This window comes from Rhinatrema bivittatum, chromosome 19 (genome assembly GCF_901001135.1).
Source record: "Rhinatrema bivittatum chromosome 19, aRhiBiv1.1, whole genome shotgun sequence".
Lineage (NCBI taxonomy): Eukaryota > Metazoa > Chordata > Amphibia > Gymnophiona > Rhinatrematidae > Rhinatrema > Rhinatrema bivittatum.
Window position 1 is genome coordinate 19,671,202 of NC_042633.1, and position 10,930 is coordinate 19,682,131.

The 10,930-nt window shown below is 54.0% G+C and overlaps 1 protein-coding gene across 1 annotated transcript in view; it reads right to left on the reverse strand.

Annotated features, from left to right (window-relative positions):
* The window catches only part of LOC115080866 (epsin-1-like), a 41,826-nt gene extending 31,187 nt beyond the window's left edge, over nucleotides 1-10,639 (reverse strand). Inside the window, 2 exon segments of the mRNA XM_029585323.1 lie at nucleotides 4,345-4,722; nucleotides 10,353-10,639. The gene's annotated coding sequence lies outside the window, so the exon portion shown is untranslated.
* Between the last annotated feature and the right edge of the window lie 291 nt (nucleotides 10,640-10,930).

The window sequence follows — 10,930 nt, forward strand, 5'->3', positions numbered from 1 at the left end:
CCGAAAGAACGGGCGTTTCAGCTGTCTGTGCTGTATTCACGAGTCAGTGCGATGCCTGCACATGACCAACACAGAAATGGCCCTTGATCCACATTCACGGAAAGGGGGGGGAACCGCAAACCATGGGGGAAGCTTACAGAGCCCCTCCCATGCAGATTCTTACCAAAAAGGAAGGTGGACCCTTGCCTTGGTCCAAAACGTCTGCTTGACAGCAATGCTGCTGCTGTCCTAACTGGGACATGAAGACTTATTCGTCATTTGATTATTTAAGGGGGCCCAAAGCAGCTAAAAAACAAAAAAAAAAAAAACGGCTGAACAGCCCAGTAAATGCAGCAGCAAGTCCTGAACTTCTGTCTGTCCACCCCAATTCTGGGGGGGGGGGGGGGCGCGCGAAATGAACAAAGTCAAACTGGGCCTTCCGTCTGGATGGATACACGGAGCAGAGATACTTCAAGGGCAGGTCTCTGTCCCACCTATCTTCCTGATCTCCAGCTCTCACACACTCCCCCACCCCAGACTTTACCCCTCGCTCCTCCACCACCGAGGATCCTCTGGCCTGTCCCATGTTTTACCCCCTTGCTCCTCCACAGGCTTTACCCATCTCTTTAAAAATCCTTTGCTTATAGTCTGTGGGACAGCTTCCAAAAGGAGAAAGAATCCGTGACCGAGCTGGGAATTAGAGCCGAAGCACAGGGAGGTAAAGTCACTCTAATAGCCTTTGTTTCTCTCTCAGAGCAGGAGGACAGAAGACAAAATTTTGTGAGACGTGGTGAACAATCTCAAGGACTGCAGGACAATGTAACAATCCCTGGGAATGAAGAGCACCTTCTCTCCCCTGCTTAAAAAGAGCAAGCAATCTCAGGTTTTCCCCTCTGGCCTGTCTGTGAAACCCAGGCCAATGTCTAGTACTCAGCTGCTGCTCTTCAGATCCACTGCCTCGCCCCTCCTCGGAGACAGGATATTTCCCTGCCGCTCCCCTCCATGGACCTTCTGTCAAAACCGTGGTCCGTCCCCCTTATCTCAAGAGTGGCAGATAGCACTCTGCATTAATGTGCAGCCAACTCGTTCCAAAAAGATGACTTTATGGGTTATCCTAGCACACACCCCCCCCCCCCCCCCACCCAACCTCTCCAGAGATCAGAAATAGTCAAAATCCTCTCCTCTCCCCCACCAGGGCAAGGGCTCTCTCAGTTCTACCTTAAAAAGAAAAAAAACAACTCTGCACCAGCTCAGGAGTCCAGGCACTGCCTCGCAATCCGATTTCTCCACAAACAGTGGGCCTGCCTTAAAAAGAACGCCAGAGTGGCTGTGCATTGTTTCTAAAGCAGACCGACGGGAAATGGCACCACACGTCCTGTACCAGCAAAACATTGGGGGGGAAATGTTCCCGAGCGGCTCGGCCCTGCAACTCCTCGTCAGCCAGTCCGGGAGCGCTGCGTCCAAGGACATTGCACGCAATGGGACCTCAGCCAGACCAGCTCTGAGGGTACAAACACCTCCTCAGATACACAATGAGGTTTCTGGCAGTGCTCCCAGAGAGAAAAACCAGGAGATCTAGAACAAGGTGGGAAAAAAAAAAAAAAAAAAGAGAAGCGGGCAGATATGGGATGGGACCGTGGCCCTCAGAAGCACTGCCCGGCCCGCGACAGGGAGGGGTGTGCTGACGACCGGACATCGCAGAGTCAGATTTAGGACTCAAACAATTAAACAGGATCATTTTAAGATTACACACATGGGGAGGGGGGAAAAAAAAAAAAAAAATCACAACTCAGCACCATACACCCACTCCCCCTTTTCCCTCTCCACAGATTCAAAACACAAACAGGAGCAGTCAGGCAACAACGAAATATAGGAGAACTGGAGCCAAAAGGCCCTATATCCCTGCAACCATCCCCTGAGCCCTCCAGTCCTAGAGGTGACAGGCTCTGTATCCCTGCAACCATCCCCTGATCCCTCCAGTCCTAGAGGTGACAGGCTCTGTATCCCTGCACCCATCCCCTGATCCCTCCAGTCCTAGAGGTGACAGGATCTGTATCCCTGCACCATCCCCTGAGCCCTCCAGTCCTAGAGGTGACAGGCTCTGTATCCCTGCACCCATCCCCTGATCCCTCCAGTCCTAGAGGTGACCGGCTCTGTATCCCTGCTCCATCCCCTGAGCCCTCCAGTCCTAGAGGTGGCAGGCTCTGTATCCCTGCACCATCCCCTGATCCCTCCAGTCCTAGAGGTGACCGGCTCTGTATCCCTGCGCCCGTCCCCTGATCCCTCCAGTCCTAGAGGTGACCGGCTCTGTATCCCTGCTCCATCCCCTGAGCCCTCCAGTCCTAGAGGTGGCAGGCTCTGTATCCCTGCACCATCCCCTGATCCCTCCAGTCCTAGAGGTGACAGGCTCTGTATCCCTGCGCCCATCCTCTGATCCCTCCAGTCCTAGAGGTGACCGGCTCTGTATCCCTGCGCCCGTCCCCTGATCCCTCCAGTCCTAGAGGTGACAGTCTCTGTATCCCTGCACCCATCCCCTGATCCCTCCAGTCCTAGATGTGACAGGCTCTGTATCCCTGCACCCATCCCCTGAGCCCTCCAGTCCTAGAGGTGACAGGCTCTGTATCCCTGCACCCATCCCCTGAGCCCTCCAGTCCTAGAGGTGACAGGCTCTGTATCCCTGCACCCATCCCCTGAGCCCTCCAGTCCTAGAGGTGACAGGCTCTGTATCCCTGCACCCATCCCCTGAGCCCTCCAGTCCTAGAGGTGACAGGCTCTGTATCCCTGCGCCCATCCCCTGATCCCTCCAGTCCTAGAGGTGACAGGCTCTGTATCCCTGCACCCATCCCCTGAGCCCTCCAGTCCTAGAGGTGACAGGCTCTGTATCCCTGCACCCATCCCCTGAGCCCTCCAGTCCTAGAGGTGACAGGCTCTGTATCCCTGCGCCCATCCCCTGATCCCTCCAGTCCTAGAGGTGACAGGCTCTGTATCCCTGCACCCATGCCCTGAGCCCTCCAGTCCTAGAGGTGACAGGCTCTGTATCCCTGCACACGTCCCCTGAGCCCTCCAGTCCTAGAGGTGACAGGCTCTGTATCCCTGCACCCATCCCCTGAGCCCTCCAGTCCTAGAGGTGACAGGCTCTGTATCCCTGCACCCATCCCCTGAGCCCTCCAGTCCTAGAGGTGACAGGCTCTGTATCCCTGCGCCCATCCCCTGATCCCTCCAGTCCTAGAGGTGACAGGCTCTGTATCCCTGCCCCCATCCCCTGAGCCCTCCAGTCCTAGAGGTGACAGGCTCTGTATCCCTGCACCCATCCCCTGAGCCCTCCAGTCCTAGAGGTGACAGGCTCTGTATCCCTGCACCCATCCCCTGAGCCCTCCAGTCCTAGAGGTGACAGGCTCTGTATCCCTGCTCCCATCCCCTGATCCCTCCAGTCCTAGAGGTGACAGGCTCTGTATCCCTGCGCCCATCCCCTGATCCCTCCAGTCCTAGAGGTGACAGGCTCTGTATCCCTGCCCCCATCCCCTGAGCCCTCCAGTCCTAGAGGTGACAGGCTCTGTATCCCTGCACCCATCCCCTGAGCCCTCCAGTCCTAGAGGTGACAGGCTCTGTATCCCTGCACCCATCCCCTGAGCCCTCCAGTCCTAGAGGTGACAGGCTCTGTATCCCTGCTCCCATCCCCTGATCCCTCCAGTCCTAGAGGTGACAGGCTCTGTATCCCTGCGCCCATCCCCTGATCCCTCCAGTCCTACAGGTGACAGGCTCTGTATCCCTGCCCCCATCCCCTGAGCCCTCCAGTCCTAGAGGTGACAGGCTCTGTATCCCTGCCCCCATCCCCTGATCCCTCCAGTCCTAGAGGTGACAGGCTCTGTATCCCTGCACCATCCCGAGCCCTCCAGTCCTACAGGTGACAGACTCTGTATCCCTGCACCCATCCCCTGATCCCTCCAGTCCTAGAGGTGACAGGCTCTGTATCCCTGCCCCCATCCCCTGATCCCTCCAGTCCTAGAGGTGACAGGCTCTGTATCCCTGCGCCCATCCCCTGATCCCTCCAGTCCTACAGGTGACAGGCTCTGTATCCCTGCCCCCATCCCCTGATCCCTCCAGTCCTAGAGGTGACAGGCTCTGTATCCCTGCACCATCCCGAGCCCTCCAGTCCTACAGGTGACAGGCTCTGTATCCCTGCGCCTGAGCAGTCAGGCCTTCCTCGCAGCTTCCTGCTAATACTGATCTGCAAGTGCATGATATAGCCCTCTCCCTGTGACTCGGGCAGTATGCACACACCATCTGATGTTGCCAGTAGACAGTTTAGCTTTCCCAAGTAGAGACTGATGCTGCCATTGCTATGTAATCCAGCAGTGTACTCACCTCTCCTGGAAACAGGGAGCCCATCACTCAGAGCCCCGCCAAAGCCCCATCGCCAGGTCCCATGTGCCTCCTCTTTCGCCTATCCCACAGATTTCTGTGCCCGTGAGGGTCCCACCTCACAGACAAGACAAAAAAAACTCCAAATAGTTACGTCGCAGAAGAAAAGCAGGTCAAGTCCAGCCCACGTACAACTCCTAGTCCATGATCAGCTGCTGGGCGTGACCCAGCATGCACCCAAAAATCGCTCCACCACGTGCGCCTGTATCGCCAAAAAGAAGAGAATGTCCAGCTACAGCATCAGTCCCCCTGGACAGCTCTGCACATCAGGGGATCTTCCTTCTGCCTGGCAGCAGTGAGTTCAGCAGAGGCAGTATTTCCCTGCAGCAAAAAGGAATAGAACATACATCCCATAAATCACAACCAACATGAAAAGCTGTATGCTTGCTCCAACAGGCCAACTAAGCCGCCAACTGTACAGGGAAGTTTTAGAGAGGTGAAGATCTGTCCTTTGGGAAAACGCACTGAGAGGTTCCACCTCAGGCCAGGAAGAACACAGCTGCTCTAAAAGGATTCTCCTTCTCTCCCTTCACTTGTACTTGAGAGAAAAGCCCAGGGCACGTCAGACTTTTCCCCTGGCTAATAATTGTTAGAGAACAGATCCATTAACAACTATTAGCCAGACAGACTTGGGCGTCTCCACTTCTTATTTCTGGGAGAGGCAACATGGAATGACTTTGCTGTTGGTATCTTCCTGGTACTGCCAAGTGACCTACACTGTCAGAGACAGGATATTGGGCTTGAGGGACAGTTATATAGGGGAAAACTGTAGGAAAAAAAAAAAAAAAGACCATGCAGCCTATTTAGTCTGCCCACCCCTACAATCCCAACTGCTCCCACAGAGATATCCCCTGTATTTGTCCTTCGCTTTCATGAATTCAGATACAATACACAAGAGAAGTGATCAAATTTGCAGAGGACACAAAAACATGCAGGGTATTTAAAACCCAGGCAGACTGAAGAACTAAGAAGGACCTTGCAATATTGGAGAACGTGGCCTCTAAAATGGAAGATGAACTTGAACATGGACAAGTGCAAATTGATGCAGATAAGCAATAAATAATCCCCAGCTACAGGTACACATTGCTGGGGGGCTCGTATTGGCAATCACCACCCAGAAAAAGGATCAAGGAGTCGTCAACAGTACACTGAAATCCTTAGCTCGGTGTTGCAGCAGCCCAAAAAAAAGCAAACCGATAGCTAGGAATGAATTCAGAAAGGAATGGAGAATAAAACAGATCACAATGCCTCTAGAGATCAATGGTGCAGCCCCACCTTGAGTACCTGTGTGCAATTCTAGTGGCCCCATCTCCAAAAATACATAACAGAATTAGGAAAGGTAGAGAGAAGGGTCAGCACAGCTCCCTTAGGAAGAAAGGATAAACAGGTCAGAGCTGTTCAAGCTTGGAGAAGAGACAACTGAAGGGTGATATGATTAATATCGCCAAAATCATGAGTGAAGCAGAACTGATGAATAGGAAATGGCTATTCACCCTCTCAAACAGTATTAAGACTGGGCGACACTCCTTGACACTAACAAGTAGCAGATTTGAAACCATACTTTTTCTAATTTGCACAATCCAGCTGTGGAATTCGTCACCGAAGGAGGTGGTTGAGGTAACTAGCAGAAGAGGTCCCTAGTGATTAACCAGACGACTCCGGGAGACCCACCAGTTGTCACAGGACAAGAACTTTAAAGAGAATGTAAATCTCTCGGAGGCAGGCCTCTGTCAAGGAGGGGGTCATGGGATACGGATGAAAGGGGTAGACTGTGGAGTAATCTAAGGGTGGCGGTTGCATGGAACAGCCTCCCAATGGAGGCGGTGGAGAACAAAACTACTGTCCGTCGAGCCCAGCATCCCATCCCAGAAAGTACCCGAGTAGAATCTTATCTCCCCTAAGGCACACAAGTTTAGATCAGTAAGTCTATCCCCATATGCTTTAGCATGAAGACCACGGACCATTTTAGTAGCCGCCCTCTGGACCGACTCCAGCCTGTTTACGTCCTTTTTGATGGTGAGATCTCTAGTACTGTACACAGTGTTCCAAATGAAGTCTCACAAGGGTATTATCAGCTCACTCTTTTTGCTATTCCTCTCCCTATGTAGCCAAGCATCTTTCTGGCTTTTGCCGTTGCCTTATCCACCTGCTTGGCCATCTTAAGATCAGATACGATCACCCCCCATATCCCGCTCTTGATTCATGTAGAGAAGAATTTTGCCCTCTATACTGAACCTCTCCCTTGGATATTTACAGCACAAATGCCCAACGCTGCATTTTTTTTAGCATTACATCTTAGCTTGAGGAATGGTTCTAGGGTCTGGCAACTTCACTAGATCCCATCTCATGTTTTCCACACCTTCCTGGCTGTTATTAAGTTCACTTAGAGAATAGCCACTGCCATTAGCAATGGTTACATGGAATAGACTTAGTTTTTGGGTACTTGCCAGGTTCTTAAGGCCTGGATTGGCCACTGTTGGAAACAGGATGCTGGGCTTGATGGACCCTTGGTCTGACCCAGTATGGCATGTTCTTATGTTAATCCTAAATTTTGCTATCATCCTGACAGTCCTTCCACAATATCATTTAGAAAAATGCTGAAAAGAACAGGTCCAAGGACCAATCCCTGAGGCACACCACTAGAAACACCCTCATCTGGGAGTGAGCTCCATTTACCAATACCTTTTGTTACCTCCCATGCATCCCAGTTTCTAACCCAGTCCCTTACTGGGATCCATAACAAATGCACTGTTTATGTATGTCACACCGGTGTGGAACTGGGTCCAAAAGCCTTACTGAAATCCAAGTGCACTACATCTAGTGCTCTCCCCAACCCAACTCTCTGGTCTCTCAGTCAAAGAAATTGAAAAGATGTACCACTAGTAAAACCAAGCTGCCTCGGATCTTACAATCCAACAGCTGATCTGCCTCAGCACAAGGGGTGCTAAACTGACCCCAGGTTGACCAAACTATTTGATCCCGACAGTTTTACGTCACTGCATGAACAGATTTGTAGTTCCGTTGATTTCCCTAAGAAAATCAGAACTACAAATCCCATGCATGCACTAGGGCAAAACCAGGACTGGATCCATCTTGTTTGGCTGATCTGGAATCACCCAGTAGGGCACGGTCTTAAGCTCCTCACAAATCAATCAAGGTTGGTTCTCATCTTCGGACATTTAGAGAGGAAGGACAGCCCTGAGGGAACAAGCTGTTCCATAAACTTATCTCCAAGGGCAGATCCTATACAAGCATAGGAAGGCAAAAATGAGAAATACGGTTTATAAAAATAAATCCTAAAGTAGTCCATCATGGTTATGGTAGGAGACTGGAAGGGACATACTGGGAATAACTTAAGGACACAGATTATAAAATATTCATAAACTTGAGCACCCGTTAAACATTTTTAGGATCTAGGGGAAAGGACTTTTTTTTGCTCAATTTGTCTCATCTCTGTTTCTAAGTAAAAGATAATAAGCTTACTTTGAATGTTTTTCTGCTTTGTAATTTCTGCTCTCTTTCCCCTACCCCCTTTCTTCTCTGGCTCCAGCTGTTCTCTCTATCCCTGTCCAACCTGTCTCCTTGGGCATACGCATGGAGCCAGTCACATGCCTTTCTAGGCCACAGCCAGGATGCATCAGATCTGCTCTTTTGCCCTGGCAGGCAACACATTTTAGGCCTCCAGGACACTAGGAGCTATCCAGCCCTGGTGACTACCAGAGGAAGAAATAGGGAGAAAAACAGCATTACAGCACAAGAAAGTCAGGGATCCACACAATTCAATTTTTTTCAATGAGTTTCTTACAATTCTGTATAGCTAATTGCTGATTTACATAATACAAAGCACAAAAAATATGTTTTCATAACATAAAATGAATAACCCTTGCAGTTATATGTAACAGAGAAATGATCATCAATGGTAGGGGAAGGAGGGGTAAATCCTTAGGACAGATACAGAGAATCCTCAGGGGTGGAGGAGTGAGGGGTAAAGCCCGGGAGGGGCACGGAGGATCCTCAATGATGGAGGAGTGAGGGGTAAAGCCCGGGAGGGGCACAGAGAATCCTCAGGGGTGGAGCAGTGAGAGGTAAAGCCTGGGAGGGGCACAAAGGATCCTCAGGGGTGGGGCAGTGAGGGGTAAAGCTCAGGAGGGGAACAGTGGATCCTCAGTGGCAGGGGGAGTGATGGGCACAGAATCCTCAGCGGTGGGGCAGTGAGGGGTAAAGTCCGGGAGGGGCACAGAGAATCCTCAGCAGCGGGGGAGCGAGGGTAAAGACCGGGAGGGGCTCAGCGGCGGGGGAGTGATGGGCACAAAGGATCATCAGCGGCGGGGGAGTGATGGGTAAAGCCCGGAAGGGGAACAGTGGATCCTCAGTGGTGGGGGCAGTGAGGGGTAAAGCTCGGGAGGAGAACAGTGGATCCCCAGGGGCGGAGGGGAGTGAGGGGTAAAGCCCAGGAGGAGCTCAGCAGCGGGGGAGTGATGGGCACAGAGGATCCTCAGGGGGTAAAGCCCGGGAGGGGCACAGAGGATCCTCAGGGGGTGGGAGGAGTGAGGGGTAAAGCCCGGGAGAGGCACAGAGGATCCTCAGGGGTGAGGGGTAAAGCCTGGGAGGGGCACAGAGGATCCTCAGGGGTGGGGGAGTGAGGGGTAAAGCCCGGGAGAGGCACAGAGGATCCTCAGGGGTGGGGGGAGTGAGGGGTAAAGCCTGGGAGGGGCACAGAGGATCCTCAGGGGGTGGGGGGAGTGAGGGGTAAAGCCTGGGAGGGGCACAGAGGATCCTCAGGGGGTGGGGGTAAAGCCCAGGAGGGGCACAGAGGATCCTCAGGGGGTGGGAGGAGTGAGGGGTAAAGCCCGGGAGGGGCACAGAGGATCCTCAGGGGGTGGGAGGAGTGAGGGGTAAAGCCTGGGAGGGGCACAGAGGGTGGGAGGAGTGAGGGGTAAAGCCCGGGAGGAGCACAGAGGATCCTCAGGGGTGGGGGAGTGAGGGGTAAAGCCCGGGAGGGGCACAGAGGATCCTCAGGGGTGGGGGGAGTGAGGGGTAAAGCCTGGGAGGGGCACAGAGGATCCTCAGGGGGTGGGGGTAAAGCCCGGGAGGGGCACAGAGGATCCTCAGGGGGTGGGGGTAAAGCCCGGGAGGGGCACAGAGGATCCTCAGAGGGTGGGAGGAGTAAGGGGTAAAGCCCGGGAGGGGCACAGAGGATCCTCAGGGGGTGGGAGGAGTGAGGGGTAAAGCCCGGGAGGGGCACAGAGGATCCTCAGGGGGTGGGAGGAGTGAGGGGTAAAGCCCGGGAGGGGCACAGAGGATCCTCAGGGGGTGGGAGGAGTGAGGGGTAAAGCCCGGGAGGGGCACAGAGGATCCTCAGGGGGTGGGGGAGTGAGGGGTAAAGCCCGGGAGGGGCACAGAGGATGCTCAGGGGGTGGGAGGAGTGAGGGGTAAAGCCCGGGAGGGGCACAGAGGATCCTCAGGGGTGGGGGGAGTGAGGGGTAAAGCCTGGGAGGGGCACAGAGGATCCTCAGGGGTGGGGGGAGTGAGGGGTAAAGCCTGGGAGGGGCACAGAGGATCCTCAGGGGGTGGGGGTAAAGCCCGGGAGGGGCACAGAGGATCCTCAGGGGGTGGGGGTAAAGCCCGGGAGGGGCACAGAGGATCCTCAGGGGGTGGGAGGAGTGAGGGGTAAAGCCCGGGAGGGGCACAGAGGATCCTCAGGGGGTGGGAGGAGTGAGGGGTAAAGCCCGGGAGAGGCACAGAGGATCCTCAGGGGGTGGGAGGAGTGAGGGGTAAAGCCCGGGAGGGGCACAGAGGATCCTCAGGGGGTGGGAGGAGTGAGGGGTAAAGCCCGGGAGGGGCACAGAGGATCCTCAGCGGTGGGGGAGTGAGGGGGTAGAGCCCTGCAGGGGATAAAGATTGGATGATGGGCGGCGAGTGCTGCGAGGGCAGTGTCAATCATCTCTTACCTTATCCTTTCCCTCCCTGACTCGGGTCCTGGTCTCTGTCAGTGACAAGCGGCTTTTTTTGGGGGGAGGGGGGTAAGCCCAACACCTCTTCTCCCCGTCACTAAGTTGAGCAGTGGCCGTAGAGGCCCGGTCTACAGCCTTACTATCTCTCTCCCCAACCTCCCACACCTCACTTGCTGAGTCCGCCGCCGCCTCCACAACAACCGCAAAACAAGATGGCGGTACTTCCGGTCTGGCTCTGCTTCCGGCTTCCGCTCTCCTTCCTCTCTGCCGCCTCCCTCCTCTTTGCTTCCCCGGCTACTAGCGAGCGCGCGGGATTCCTCCGGCTAGAGCGTCCCGCTAATCAGAGGAAGAGGCGAGGCCTCTGGCATTGTCCCGCCCCACCATCCTATTGGGGCGGTCATAGAGAACAGAGAAAGACAACTGGAGCGCCGCCGACCGGATTGCGTTCTGGGATTCGTAGTCCACTTTCTAAACCAAAAGGCTAACAGTCCCGCGAGGTGCAAGGGGGACGGGAATGGCGGTTATTGGGGAAGTTAGGGGTTTTTTTTTTTTTGTTGGACGAATAAAATGTGTTC